Source organism: Papio anubis, chromosome 13 (assembly GCF_008728515.1).
Source record: "Papio anubis isolate 15944 chromosome 13, Panubis1.0, whole genome shotgun sequence".
Classification (NCBI taxonomy): Eukaryota; Metazoa; Chordata; class Mammalia; order Primates; family Cercopithecidae; genus Papio; species Papio anubis.
The window spans coordinates 56,107,501-56,121,566 of NC_044988.1; the positions used below are offsets into that span (position 1 = coordinate 56,107,501).

General features: G+C 41.3%; 1 pseudogene; it reads right to left on the bottom strand.

Annotated features, from left to right (window-relative positions):
- Window positions 1–1,007: 1,007 nt before the first annotated feature.
- LOC101003231 lies at window positions 1,008–5,182 on the bottom strand (annotated as a pseudogene).
- Between the last annotated feature and the right edge of the window lie 8,884 nt (window positions 5,183–14,066).

Genomic DNA, 14,066 nt, shown 5'->3' on the forward strand with positions numbered 1-14,066 from the left:
GAAGTCTGTCTGGCTTGAATAACCTTTAAAGGTTTTATTTACTTTCGTGATACCTGATGACAGTGCAGGGGCAAGCTAGCTTTTTCTTAAGCTTGAACAAAAGTAACCTATGCGAAGCTTCTCCAGATGTTATCATACATTGTCTTCCCAGACTTCTCAAAATTCTATCCTTTCTCCTTACCATTACCTCCCATGTCCTGTAATAAGGTCTTCAGTAAAGTATGGCTGGAAGAGGCTAGGGATTCTTGTCTTTATGTTATACTTCATGATCTACAATACTGCCAGTACATTCATTAGAATTTGAATATCTTCCACTTTTTTAGTTTCCCAGATGCTCTATATTTTAAGAATAACATTGAAACTTAAGGATCCCAAGAACCAAAAAACATGAGGAAGGGAGAGGGGCAGGACAAGTGCTTTGTCTTACAGCATGGTGCCCTGGAATTTGGTGTAAATATTAGACTTTTGCAAAGCTTCCTTAACATTAATTTTCCTCAGACTTGGATAATATAAATTCACAGTAATGCTCCCCCATTTTTATTCTGAATGGTTCCTGGGAGTTGTCATTTACTTCTGGACCCCAAATTGGGATCCTCACTGAATCCTACTGAAGGGTTCTGGCTGGAGCCCTTAATAGCTTCTAGTCATTAAAAAGTTGAGTAGGGCAGCCCCTCCCAAGGCCATCATCTCTTTTATAAATCTTGACTGCTAACTGACTGATCTCATTGATTCCTAATTTGAGCAGATACCACATAATTGGATGCTTCAATATGTTCTTTCATTAACCCTTTTGTCCGTTAATTTTTTTTTTTTTTTTTTTTTTTTGAGACAGAGTCTCGCTCTGTCGCCCAGGCTGGAGTGCAGTGGTGCAATCTCGGTCACTACAAGCTCCACCTCCTGGGTTCACGCCATTCTCCTGCCTCAACCTCCCGAGTAGCTGGGACTATAGGAGCCCGCCACCACACCTGGCTAATTTTTTGTATTTTTAGTAGAGACGGGGTTTCACCATATTAGCCAGGATGGTCTCAATCTCCTGACATCGTGATCCACTTACCTCGGCCTCCCAAAGTGCTGGGATTACAGGCGTGAGCCACCATGCCGGGCCTGTCCATTAATATTCTTATCCAGCACCAGATGATCTGGATCTTCCATGGCTCTTCCAGAATGTGCTGTACTTTTTCCATAATTTATCAAGGTTGGTCTCTGGTCACTGCATGTGTGAGGACACTGAAAGGGAGATTGTTCTTCTGGATAGGCCTCATGTGAATTCAGTTCTCTAGGATGGTGGTTGATAACTAAGTTTGAGGAGCTGGATCACACAATCCAGTCTTGTCGAATAAAAGGGAACTGAAAACTCAGTGGGGTTAGGTGATTTAAACAGTCACTCTACATATTAAAAGTAGAATCCATAAAAGCTAGGCAAAGGTATGACCATTGAAAGGCATCTAAATCCAAACGTAAATACAACAATTTTATTGGTGTAAGAGATTTGCCACTTCAAATTATTTTTTTCTTATTAGGTTTATGTGCTGAGTTTCTGAGCTGGATCCTTAGGAAATAACTCATCAGAAAAAAAGTTGTATGTCCAAAATTGTTCACTGAACCATGATTCAAAAATAGCAACACTTTTTAAACAACCCAATGTTCAATAAGAGAGGAATGGTTAAACAATTGATAATGCACCTCAATGACAGATTAATCATTTTCTTTTTTTTCTTTTTTAAAAAATATCAACCAAAATTTATTTAATTAAGGATAAAATTACTTTTGCATTTGTCTACAACCACAGTAAATACAGTTCTTGGCATAAAGACACAGTCTTTACAATTTAAAGCCTCCCTACCTACAAGATTACACATATAAAACTCCCATTATTGTTATATAATAGTGTATTAGTTAATAAAATTAAAGTAGCTATACTATCTAGAATAAAATAAAATGGAAATAATTTACTCATAAGATTCATATTTAAATCATCTTTATTTAGAAAACACTATCCTGAGAATTTTAATTCCATTAAGCTTCAATGTGAGCAAAAGTGTAATCACTTAAGTAACAGCAGTTACTTAAACTGAAAAAGAGATCAGTCAAAATTACTTTTGAAGAGAGCAAAAATATTGTCAGGTTTCTTGCTGTGGTTCTGGATGTTCTGTAGCAGGCTCATTTGAAGGCAGAATCAACCCTGAAGGGAACTCAGTTCTACCTTCAGAATGTGGGGGTTAGGGGGAAAATCCAGGTCTTGGCGGGAGGTAAGGAGGAAAACCCCTCGGTGTAGATATTTCTCATTGTAAATGGAGCATGTGGTGGACCTGGGAAATCCTTTGGTGGAAAATAATCTCGAGAAGCTCCAAACATGGTTCCTGGAGGAGGTAGGGGGAGATGAGGTCCTCTTCTCATGAATGGGCCCCTTGTATTCCCTGGAAACAATGGACCTCTGATTGGAGCAAGAGGTGGAGGAAAAAAGCAAGGGCCAGTTGCTTCATTTTCAGCAGGGAGAGATGAATCAGACACATTTAAATTACCAAGGTCATCTTTTGTATCATTTCTACTGGATTCCATTTCTGAAAGCATTGACCCATTCATTTCATCCAAAGAAGTCATATTAAAACTTGTGAGTTCTGCTGGTCCAGACAGTGTGCCAGAATTAGAATAAAATCTGTCTTGCCTTTGAGGAGGAATAGCTGAATCAGGATATGATTGTCCTGGTGGAGGAGACATCATCCCACGGTCCTGTTCCCATGGAGGTGACAGGGACCCAGTGTCAAAAGAAGTCCTATGACGATTGGTTAACCTATCACATCTTGATTCTCTTCTTTCATTGATAATCTGATGGTCCGGAGGATTCCCTGGACCTCTTAAGCCTCTTCCTCCTCCCCGTGGAAGCAAAGATGAGAGTCTGAGTGGACCCTCCAACAAGGTTGGAGAATAGAGAAAAACTCTTGTTTTGAATGAAGGCCGACCCAATGTTGAGGGACCATATGGGGAATGCTCTCTGCCAAATGCTGTATTTGGAACATCAAGGGCATAAGAATCTTTTTCTGAAAGTTCAAATTTAAACTCTGTTTCAGTTAATATTTGTCTGTTGTGAGCATTTTCTTTCCTTAAATCATTGAAGTTTCTTTCAGCAGTCCAAGCTGCCAATCAATTATTATGTGCTTTTTTTTTTTTTTTGAGACAGAGTCTTGCTCTATCTCCCAGGCTGGAGTGCAGTGGTGCAATCTCGGCTCACTGCAAGCTCTGCCTCCCAGGGTCACACCATTCTCCTGCCTCAGCCTCCCGAGTAGCTGGGACTACAGGCGCCCTCCACCACGCCTGGCTAATTTTTTGTATTTTTAGTAGAGATGGGGTTTCACCATGTTAGCCAGGATGGTCTCGATCTCCTGACCTCATGATCCGCCCGCCTCTGCCTCCCAAAGTGCTGGGATTACAGGCGTGAGCCACCATGGCCGGCCTTATGTGCTTTTTTTATTGTGGGAAATAATCCATCCTTGATAAGAATGAATAGTTCTCTCCAATTCTTCTTCAAGATCTTTGGCTTGCTTTCTATAGATCCAGCTTTTCAGAACAGCTCTTCGCTTACATAGATCCAGCTCTTCAGTGGCATGGCTGATCTTTTCCTGCACTTTAGAAAGTTTCTCTTCCTTCTCTAACCGGTAATTTTCCTCTACTGCTAGTTTTCTGTGGAGTTTCATTTCATTTTCTTGATATAATTCAATCATGACTTTAGGTTTTTGTTGAAGCTTCTGATTCTCACTTTCAAAATGTGTGTTTTCTGACTGCAAAGATGCTTGTTCAGTCTGAAGATTTTTAATATGCTCTGTAAGCTCTTCCTTTGTTTTATCAGCTTCAGATAACTGACTATAAATTTGGTTTCTTTCTCCTTCTAAGGTTTTTAAAGAAGCATTTAACTTAGCAGCATGAATCAGTTTCTTCAAAGCTCCTTTTGGAGGATTAACTAAGTAAGCACCATTTTCCGATTCACTGTTCATTTCTAATTCCAAGTTATCATCTTCCGCTATGTCTTCTCCAAGCATAGCAGCCTGATCTTTCATCTTTAGCAAGCGCTCAGAGTCTTGATGTGATTTTCTTTGTCATTTAGAACTTGTTCTGTGTGTACTTTGGAGTCTTCAAATGTTATTTTCTGTTTATTAAATTCACTCACTTGCTCTTTCCATGCCTCAGCTTCTTGCAAAAGCTGTTTCTGGTTTTCTGAAGTTGAGAATTTTCATTCAAAGCATCTTTTACTGCTATCTTCAGTCATTCTTCATTCATTTGAAATATGGTGAAGTTCATTTTGGCTTCAGCTACTTGTGATTTGAGGGATTTTGACTCATCTTTTAGAGACTGTATCCTTTTGGAAATATCCACCATCAATTCACCTTGTTCGGAATGTTTAGATTTCTCTTACCTTTTTCTAGACGGAGTATTTCACCCTCAAGTTCAGAATTGGACCTGTTTAGCTTTTCACAGGTTGCCTCCAAACTTTGTGCCTCTGCTGCCTCCTTCTCAAAACTGGCATCCTTTAAAGATGACTCTACTTCATAGCCTTCATACTCTTTTCCAACAAGCCTACATTTTTCAAGCAGTTTACATTTTTCTTCAATTAGTCCAGAAAGCATTACAGCAAACTTTTTCTCTCTTCCCACATAAAGCCGACTCCTAACCGATCTAAAACTTCTCCACAAAAAAAAGAGAACAGCAAAAAATCCAACAACAGCTGCACATATCAACAACTCCCATGGAAAACCATAAGGATTAGAGTCTAGTCTCATACTTTCGGGCAGTGCTGCCACAACCCTGCCTAGCTCCTCCAGGACCAGCCCCAAATACGGCTGAGGGGTAGCCCCAGGCTCCTCCATAGCACAAAGGCTTCTCTGGCAGTTGCCAAAGTAAACTTGGCCTGTCAGGGGCCACAATAAGCCGCAGAGAACACTGCAGCCTTCAGTCTGGAACCCGAATCCGCAGGCAGCAAACAGAGCGGACCATTGCCAAGCCGCCTGCCGGGGGAGCTGGGACACTGGCAACCAAAAGTCTCACAGGCCCACGTTGCTCACCCTGGCCCCTCTGTTACACTTTACATCCTGAGGCAGCGTCTTTTATTATTATACTTTAAGTTCTGGGGTACATGTGCAGAATGTGCAGGTTTGTTACCTAGGTATACACATTGCATTGTGGTTTGCTGCACCCATCAACCCATCACCTACATGAGGCATTTCTTCTAATGCTATCCCTCTCCTATCCCCCAACCCCCCAACAGGCCCTGGAGTGTGATGTTCCCCTCCTTGTGTCCAAGTGTTCTCATTGTTCAACTCCCACTTATGGGTGAGAACATGTGGTGTGTGGTTTTCTGTTCTTGTGATATTTTGCTGAGAATGATGATTTATTGATTTGTGTATGTTGAACCAGCCTTGCATCCCAGCGATGAAGCTGACTTGATCCTGGTGGATAAGCTTTTTGATGTGCTGCTGGACTCATTTTCACATCGATGTTCATCAGGGATATTGGCCTGAAATTTTCTAAATTTTCTTGTTTTTGTTGTGTGTCTGCCAGGTTTTGGTATCAGGATGACGCTGGCCTCATACAATGAGTTAGGGAGGAGTCCCTCTTTTTCTATTGAAATAGTTTCAGAAGGAATGGTACCATCTCCTCTTTGTACCTCTGATAGAATTTGGCTGTGAATCCATCTGGTCCTGGACTTTTTTTTTTTTTCCCGGTAGGCTATTAATTACTGCCTCAATTTCAGAACTTGTTATTGGTCTCTTCAGGGATTCGACTCCTTCCTGGTTTAGATTTGGGAGGGTGTATGTGTCCAGGAATTTATCCATTTCTTCTAAATTTTCTAGTTTATTTGTGTAGAGTTGTTTATAGTATTCTCTGATGGTAGTTTGTATTTCTGTGGGATCAGTGGTGATACCCCCTTTATCATTTTTTATTGCATCTATTTGATTCTTCTCTCTTTTCTTCTTTATTAGTCTAGCTAGTGGTCTATCTATTTTGTTAATATTTTCAAAAAACCAGCTCCTGGATTCGTTGATTTTTTTGAAGGGTTTTTCATGTCTCTCTCCTCTTCAGTTCTGCTCTGATCTTAGTTATTTATTGTCTTCTGCTAGCTTTTCAATTTGTTTGCTCTTGCTTCTCTAGTTCTTTTAATTGTGATGTTAGGGTGTCAGTTTTAGATCTTTCCTGCTTTCTCTTTTGGGCATCTAGTGCTATAAATTTCACTCTTAACACTGCTTTAAATGTGTCCCAGAGATTCTGGTACATTGTGTGTTTGTTGTCATTGGTTTCAAAGAACTTCTTTATTTCTGTCTTCATTACATTATTTACCCAGTAGTCATTGAGGAGCAGGTTCAGTTTCCATGTAGTTGTGTGGTTTTGAGTGAGTTTCTTAATCCTGAGTTCTCATTTGATTGCACTGTGATCTAAGAGACTGTTTGTAATGATTTCCGTTCTTTTGCATTTGCTGAGGAGTATTTTACTTCCAATTATGTAGTCAGTTTTAGAATAAGTGTGATGTGGTGCTGAGAAGAATGTATATTCTATTGATTTGGGGTCTATTAGGACCACTTGATCCAGAGCTGAGTTCAAGTCCTGAATATCCTTGTTAATTTTCTGTCTTGTTGATCTGTCTAATATTGACAGTGGAGTATTAAAGTCTCCCACTACTATTGTGTGGGAGTCTAAGTCTCTGTAGGTCTCAAAGAACTTGCTTTATGAATCTGGGTGCTCATGTATTGGGTGCATATATATTTAGGATAGTTAACTCTTCTTTTTGCATTGATCCCTTTACCATTATGCCCTTCTTTGTCTCTTTTGATCTTTGTTGGTTTAAAGTCTGTTTTATCAGAGACTAGAATTGCAACACCTGCTTTTTTTTTTTCTTTCCATTTCCTTGGTAAATATTCCTCCATCCCTTTATTTTGAGCCTATGTGTGTCTTTGCATGTGAGATGGGTCTCCTGAATATAGTACACTGATGGGTCTTTACTCTTTACACAACTGGTCAGTCTGTGTCTTTTAATTGGGGTATTTAGCCTATTTACATTAAAGGTTAATATTGTTATGTGTTAATTTCATCCTGTCATTATGATGCTAGCTGGCTATTTTCCCTGTTAGTTGATACAGTTTTTTCAAAGTGTCAATGGACTTTAAAATTTGGTATGTTTTTGCAGTGGCTAGTACTGGTTGTTCCTTTCCATGTTTAGTGCTTCCTTCAGGAGCTCTTATAAGGCAGGCCTGCTGTTGACAAAATCTCTCAGCATTTGCTTGTCTGTAAAGGATTTTATTTCTCCTTCACTTATGAAGCTTAGTTTGGCTGGACATGAAATTCTGTTTTTGAATTCTTGAAAACTCTTTTCTTTAAGACTGTTGAATATAGGCCCCCACTCTCTTCTGGCTTGTAGGGTTTCTGCAGAGAGATCCGCTGTTAGTCTGATGGGCTTCCCTTTGTGGATAACCTTTCTATCTGGCTACCCTTAACATTTTTTCCTTCATTTCCACCTTGGTGAATCTGATGATTATGTGTCTTGGGGTTGGTCTTCTCAAGGAGGATCTTTGTGGTGTTCTCTGTATTTCCTGAATTTAAATGTTGGCCTGTTTTGCTAGGTTGGGGAAGTTCTCCTGGATAATATCCGGAAGATTGTTTTCCAACTTGGTTCCATGCTCCCCGTTACTTTCTGGTACACCAGTCAAACGTAGATCTGGTCTTTTCACATAGTCCCATATTTCTTGGAGGATTTGTTCATTTCTTTTCATTCTTTTTTCTCTAATCTTATCTTCTCAATTTATTTCATTAAGTTGATCTTCAATCTCTGATATCCTTTCTTCCATGTGATCGATTTGGCTATTGATACTTGTGTATGCTTCACGAAGTTCTCATGCTGTGTTTTTCAGCTCCGTCAGGTCATTTATGTTCTTCTCTAAACTGGTTATTCTAGTTAGCAATTGCTCTAACTTTTGTCAAGGTTCTTAGCTTCCTTGCATGGGTTAGAACATGCTCTGTTAGCTTGGAGGAGTTTATTACCACCCACCTTCTGAACCCTACTTCTGTCAATTCATCAAACTCATTCTCTGTCCAGAGACAGAGAATCTTTTGTTCCCTTGCTAGCGAGGAGTTGTGATTCTTTGGAGGAGAAGAGGCATTCTGGTTTTCGGATTTTTAAGACTTTTTGTGCTGGTTTCTCCCCATCTTCATGAATTTATCTACCTTTGCTCTTTAATGTTGGTGACCTTTGGATGGGGTCTCTGAGTAGATGTCCTTTTTGTTGATGTTGATGCTATTCCTTTCTATTTGTTAATTTTCCTTCTATCAGCCAGCCTCCTCTGCTGCAGGTCTGCTAGAGTTTGCTGGAGGTTCACTCCAGACCCTGTTTGACTGGTTATCATCAGCAGAGGCTGCAGAACAGCAAAGATTGCTTCCTGTTCCTTCCTCTGAAAGCTTCGTCCCAGAGGGGCACCTGCCAGATGCCAACTGGAGCTCTCCTTTATGAGGTGTCTGTCAGCCCCTACTGGGAGGTGTCTCTTAATCAGGAGACACCTTGAAAACGCAGGTGACACCAGGGAGTCAGGGACCCACTTGAAAAGGCAGTCTGGGCCAGGCACAGTGGCTCAAGCCTGTAATCCCAGCACTTTGGGAGGCCGAGATGGGCGGATCACGAGGTCAGGAGATCGAGACCATCCTGGCTAACACGGTGAAACCCCGTCTCTACTAAAAAATACAAAAAACTAGCCGGGCGAGGTGGCGGGCACCTGTAGTCCCAGCTACTCGGGGGGCTGAGGCAGGAGAATGGCGTGAACCCAGGAGGCAGAGCTTGCAGTGAGCCGAGATCCGGCCACTGCACACCAGCCTGGGCGACAGAGCAAGACTCCGTCTCAAAAAAAAAAAAAAAAAAAAAAAAAGGTAGTCTGATCTTTAGCAGAGCTTGAACAGTGTGCTGGGAGATCTGTTGCTCTCTTCAGAGCTGTCAGGCAGGAACGTTTAAATCTGCTGAAGCTGTGCCTGCAGCCACTCGTTCCCTGAGGTGCTCTGTCCCAGGGTAATGGGGGTTTTATCTATAAGCCCCTGACTGAGGCTGCTGCGTTTTTTACAGAGATGCCCTGCCCAGAGAGGAGGAATCTAGAGGGGCAGTCTGGCCACAGTGGCCTTGGTGAGCTGTGGTGGGCTCTGCCCAGTTCAATCTTCCAGGCAGCTTTGTTTACCACATGAGGGTAAAACTGCCTACTCAAGCCTCAGCAATGGTGGACGCCCCTTCCCACACCAAGCTCAGGCATATCAGGTTGACCTCAGACTGCTGTGCTGGCAGTGAGAGTTTCAAGCCTGTGGATCTTAGCTTGCTGGGCTCTGTGGGTGTGGAACCTGCTGAGCCAGACCACCTGGCTCCCTGGATTCAGCCCCCTTTCCAGGGGAGTGAATGGTTCTGTCTCACTGGCATTCCAGGCACCACTGGTGTATGAAAATAAAAACTCCTGCAGCTAGTTCGGTGTCTGCCCAAATGACCACCCAGTTTTGTGCTTGAAACCCTGGGCGCTGGTGGCATAGGCACCACATGGAATCTCCTGGTCTGTGGGTTGCAAAGACCATGGGAAAAGCGCAGTATCTGGGCCAGAGTGTACTGTTCCTTATGGCACAGTCCCTCACGGCTTCACTTGGCTAGGAGAGAGACCCCTTGCACTTCCTGAGTGAGGCAATGTCTCACCCAGCTTCTGCTCACCCTCCAGGGCTACACCCCCTGTCCAACCAGTCCTAGTGAGATGAACCAGGTACCTCTGTTGGAAATGCAGAAATCACCTGCCTTCTGTATCGATCTCTCTGGGAGCTGCAGACTGGAGCTGTTCCTATTCAGCCATCTTGCCAGCAAAATCTTTTTTTTTTTTCCTTTTTTTCAAGATAGGGTCTCACTCTGTCATCCAGTCTGGAGTGCAGTGGTGCAATCACTGCTCACTGCAGCCTCAACCTCTCCAGCTCAAGTGATCCTCCCACCTGTTGCGGGAAATTAGGGACCCTGAATGGAGGGACCGGCTGAAGCCATGACAGAAGAACATAAATCGTGAAGATTTAATGAACATTTTTTAGTTCCCCAAATTAATACTTTTATAATTTCTTACGCCTGTCTTTACTGCAATCTCTGAACATAAGTTGTGAAGATTTCATGGACACTTATTACTTCCCCAATCAATACCCTTGTGATTTCCTATGCCTGTCTTTAATCTCTTAATCCCATCACCTTCATAAGCTGAAGAGGATGTATGTCACCTCAGGACCCTATGATAATTGCGTTAACTGCACAAATTGTTTGTAGAGCATGTGTGCTTGAACAATATGAAATCTGGGCACCTTGAAAAAAGGAACAGGATAACAGCAATGTTCAGGGAACAAGGGAGATGGCCTTGGACTCTGACTGCCTGTGAGGCAGATGGAACAGAGCCATATTTCTCTTCTTTCAAAAGCAAATAGGAGAAATATCGTTGAATTCTTTTTCTCAGCAAGGAACATCCCTGAGAAAGAGAATGCGCCCTGAGGGTAGGTCTATGAATGACCCCCTTGGAGGCATCCGTCTTTTATGGTTGAAGCCAAAGGGATGAAATAAGCCCCGGTCTCCTGTAGCACTCCGAGGCTTATTAGGATGAGGAAATTCCCGCCTAATAAATTTTGGTCAGACAGGTTGTCTGCTCTCAAACTCTGTCTCCTGATAAGATGTTATCAATGACAATGCATCCCCGAAACTTCATGAGCAATTTTAATTTCGCCATATCCTGTGGTCCTGTGATCTCGCCCTGCCTCCACTTGCTTTATGATATTTTATTACCTTGTGAAGCATATGATCTCTGTGACCCACAACCTATTTGTACACTCCCTCCCCTTTTGAAAATCACTAATAAAACTTGCTGATTTTATGACTCGGGAGCATCATGGAACCTGCTGACATGTGATGTCTCCCCCGGACACCCAGCTTTAAATTTCTCTCTCTTGTACTCTTTCCCTTTATTTCTCAGACCAGCTGAGATGCTTAGGGAAATAGAAAAGAACCCATGTTAAATATCGGGGGTGGGGTTTCCCCCAATACCCACCTCAGCTTCCTGAGTAGCTGGGCCCCAGGCATGCACCGCCACACCTGGCTAATGCATTTTTATATTTTGTAGAGACAGAGTCTCCCTGCATTGCCCAGGCTGGTCTCGAGCTCCTGGGCTCACATGATCCTCCTGCTTCAGCTTCCCAAAGTGCTGGAGTTACAGACATGAGCTACTGTGCCTGTTCAACAATTTTCTAATTATTAAAAATAATATTAGTTAAAAATAAAAGTTGATAACTTTATAGCAACTTGAAATAAAATCTATGAGATAATGTGAAAGTAAAATGCCAAGATACAAAAATGTAGATTTTTCCACCAGTAAAACAAAGATTCACTAGGAAAAGGAGGAACCAAGGGAAGCAATCAGAGGACAATGTGGTAAAGCACAAAATCTATCACTTCACTGAAGCTTGAAATATAGAAAAATGAAAGGCAAAAGAGGCAGGAAAAGTTGCACTGCAATTCATTCATCAGCTTTAATGCACTTACATTGTATGTCTCATGAGGAAATAAAAAAAGAGATGGTTTAAAATTGTCCCTCCATAGGCCCTTGTCTATACAAGGTCACAGTTTCGTTGAGGGCTTTTTGTAAACTTGGGAGCATTTCAGTTATTAATATATTCAGATGACATTAATTTCTCAACTAGATTCAATTTATCTTTTAAAATAATAGGGCTTTCTAGAACACACATGCTGCACATACAGTGACCAAATATTTGAATTTTAACAGGTTTTAGGACTGCTCCCTGCCCTTGAATTGAGTTTTGTTTAAAGCAGTCTGAATATATCTTCTCTAATAGCAAAGCAGAGGATAAGCATACACCAAGGACTCATTATTTTGCCACTAAACAAGCTGCAAAAACAATATTTATTAAGCCCCTGGGAATATGTGTTAAGAACAAAAGGAGTTACTCAAAAGATGTCATGGTTTTGCAAGATGCATCCCTTGACTTTGAAAGTGAACTGGCAAGGTTGTAGAACAGAATTAAAAGGCCAAAGGGGGTTGAGAAATTGTATTTTCTATTACCAGTTTTCAAGCAGAACTTCAGGCAACTCGTCCTAGAAAATTGAGACATCGGTTTTTAATGACATTCAAAGAGGCATGTTGTAATGATATTGAGGAATGGCTTTGTGAGTAGACAATAAATATGTCTGCATATCAGTGGTATTGCATTTGAAAAATCATTGCTTGGTTATAGAAAAGCTTTAAGGATTAAAAGTCTCTGTGTTAGATACTTGCTCTGGGGTAGTAGTTTGTTTCTCAGGATTTCCATGGTCTATGTGCAGGGAAGCAAAACACTCACACCACAAATTGTGCATACTGATAATGCACATACATGCTTATATTAATTAAAAAACAAACTATAGCCATATTTATGCAGGACACCATAATTAACCATAGTTTTATTATTAAACAATGAGCTAAATATCTTCAATCTAGTGGTAACTTCTTAGAAAACTTAGTCATTTCATTTATTTCTTTATTTAATGAATATTTACTGAACCTTTATTATATATGCAAAGTAGTATGTTAGGTACTATGAAGCTCTACAGATGCACAAAAAAGGGTCCTGCCCTCAAACAAACTTGGGGGTCAGGAGGAGACACAAATAACACATTTATCAGGGACATATGTGAAAGATGACTGAAAGGAGAGGTATCTTTCACAGCTGAGCTGTTAGGAACCTTGAACTTGGCCTAATAGATAAATTGTACTTCTCGTTAAGCACATTCATTCTCTCAACAAACGTTTATTCAGTGACCATGGGCCAGGCACTGTGCTGGTAGTGAATCAACAGTGGTGAAGACAGGCCAGATCCAGGTCTCTTTAAGCTTACAGTCTGATGGGGAAATAGGTGTGAAACAACCACTAAGCAAAGAGAAAATCAAATTATCACAAGTGCTGAGAAAGAAAACGTACTTGATTCTTTGTGCTTCTGTAACAAAATATCAGAAGCTGGGTAGCTTGAAACAACAGAACCTTATTCTCTCACTGTTCAGGCCGGAAGTCTGAGATCAGAGTATTGGCAGTCTTGGCTCCTTTTGGGGGCTCAGAGGGAGTGAAGTGCCATGCCTTTCTCCTAGCTTCTGGTGGCTGCTGACAATCCTTAGTGTTCCTTGGCTTGTGGCAGCATAAATACATCCTCTTCCTCCATTGTCACGTGGTGTTCTCCCTGTGTGTCTGCCTCTGTGTTCAAATTTTTCTCCTCTTTTAAGGGCATCAGTCACATTGAATTTAGAGCCCACCCTAACTCAGTATGACCTCGTTGTAACTTAATTGTATCTGCAAAAGTTCTAATACTGAATAAGGTCATGTCCACGGGACCTCAGATTAGAACTTGAATTTATTATCTTTTTGAGGGACATGATTCAATCCACAGCAGAAAAGAATAGGATCACATAGGTAAAAGTAGTATGAGAAGAATGGACATTTAAGCTGATTCCCCCAAAAAAGGATCTGGTTGCTCCATTCTAAAAGAGCTTTTGTTCCATTGCAAATGTTACCAAAGGAAGGAAAGCAGAAGTTTCCTATTCCTCCAAAAGGGGTTTTTGAATCCCCTTTACACATTTCCTTTACTGGAGACATGAGGATCACAGTTCAGGAGACTCCATTGAATTGTCACCTGGGATTGGTTAATATTTGGAGATGCAACCACAGTACTTGCAACCTACAGTCATGTAGAACTCTTGAGACAGTCCCAGTTCTCTCAGTTTCAGTTATCAAAGACAAATGTGATTATTTGAATCTTTGCCTTCAACCCAGACAAAGTTAGGGCTTGAAAGGACATTGAATATAGGAAATAGGGACTCAGTATCCTAATAATGAAGTTGGTATCACTTTCATAAAACATCTCAGGAATGCTCACATGATTCTGAGGGTGAGTTCACTCATCGTTGCCCTTGGACACAGCCTGAATCAACTCCCGCCCTGAAGGCTGGCAAGGATGTGAGTCTTTTGTGAAATAAATTTTAATTGAAAAATGATATCTTAAGAAAA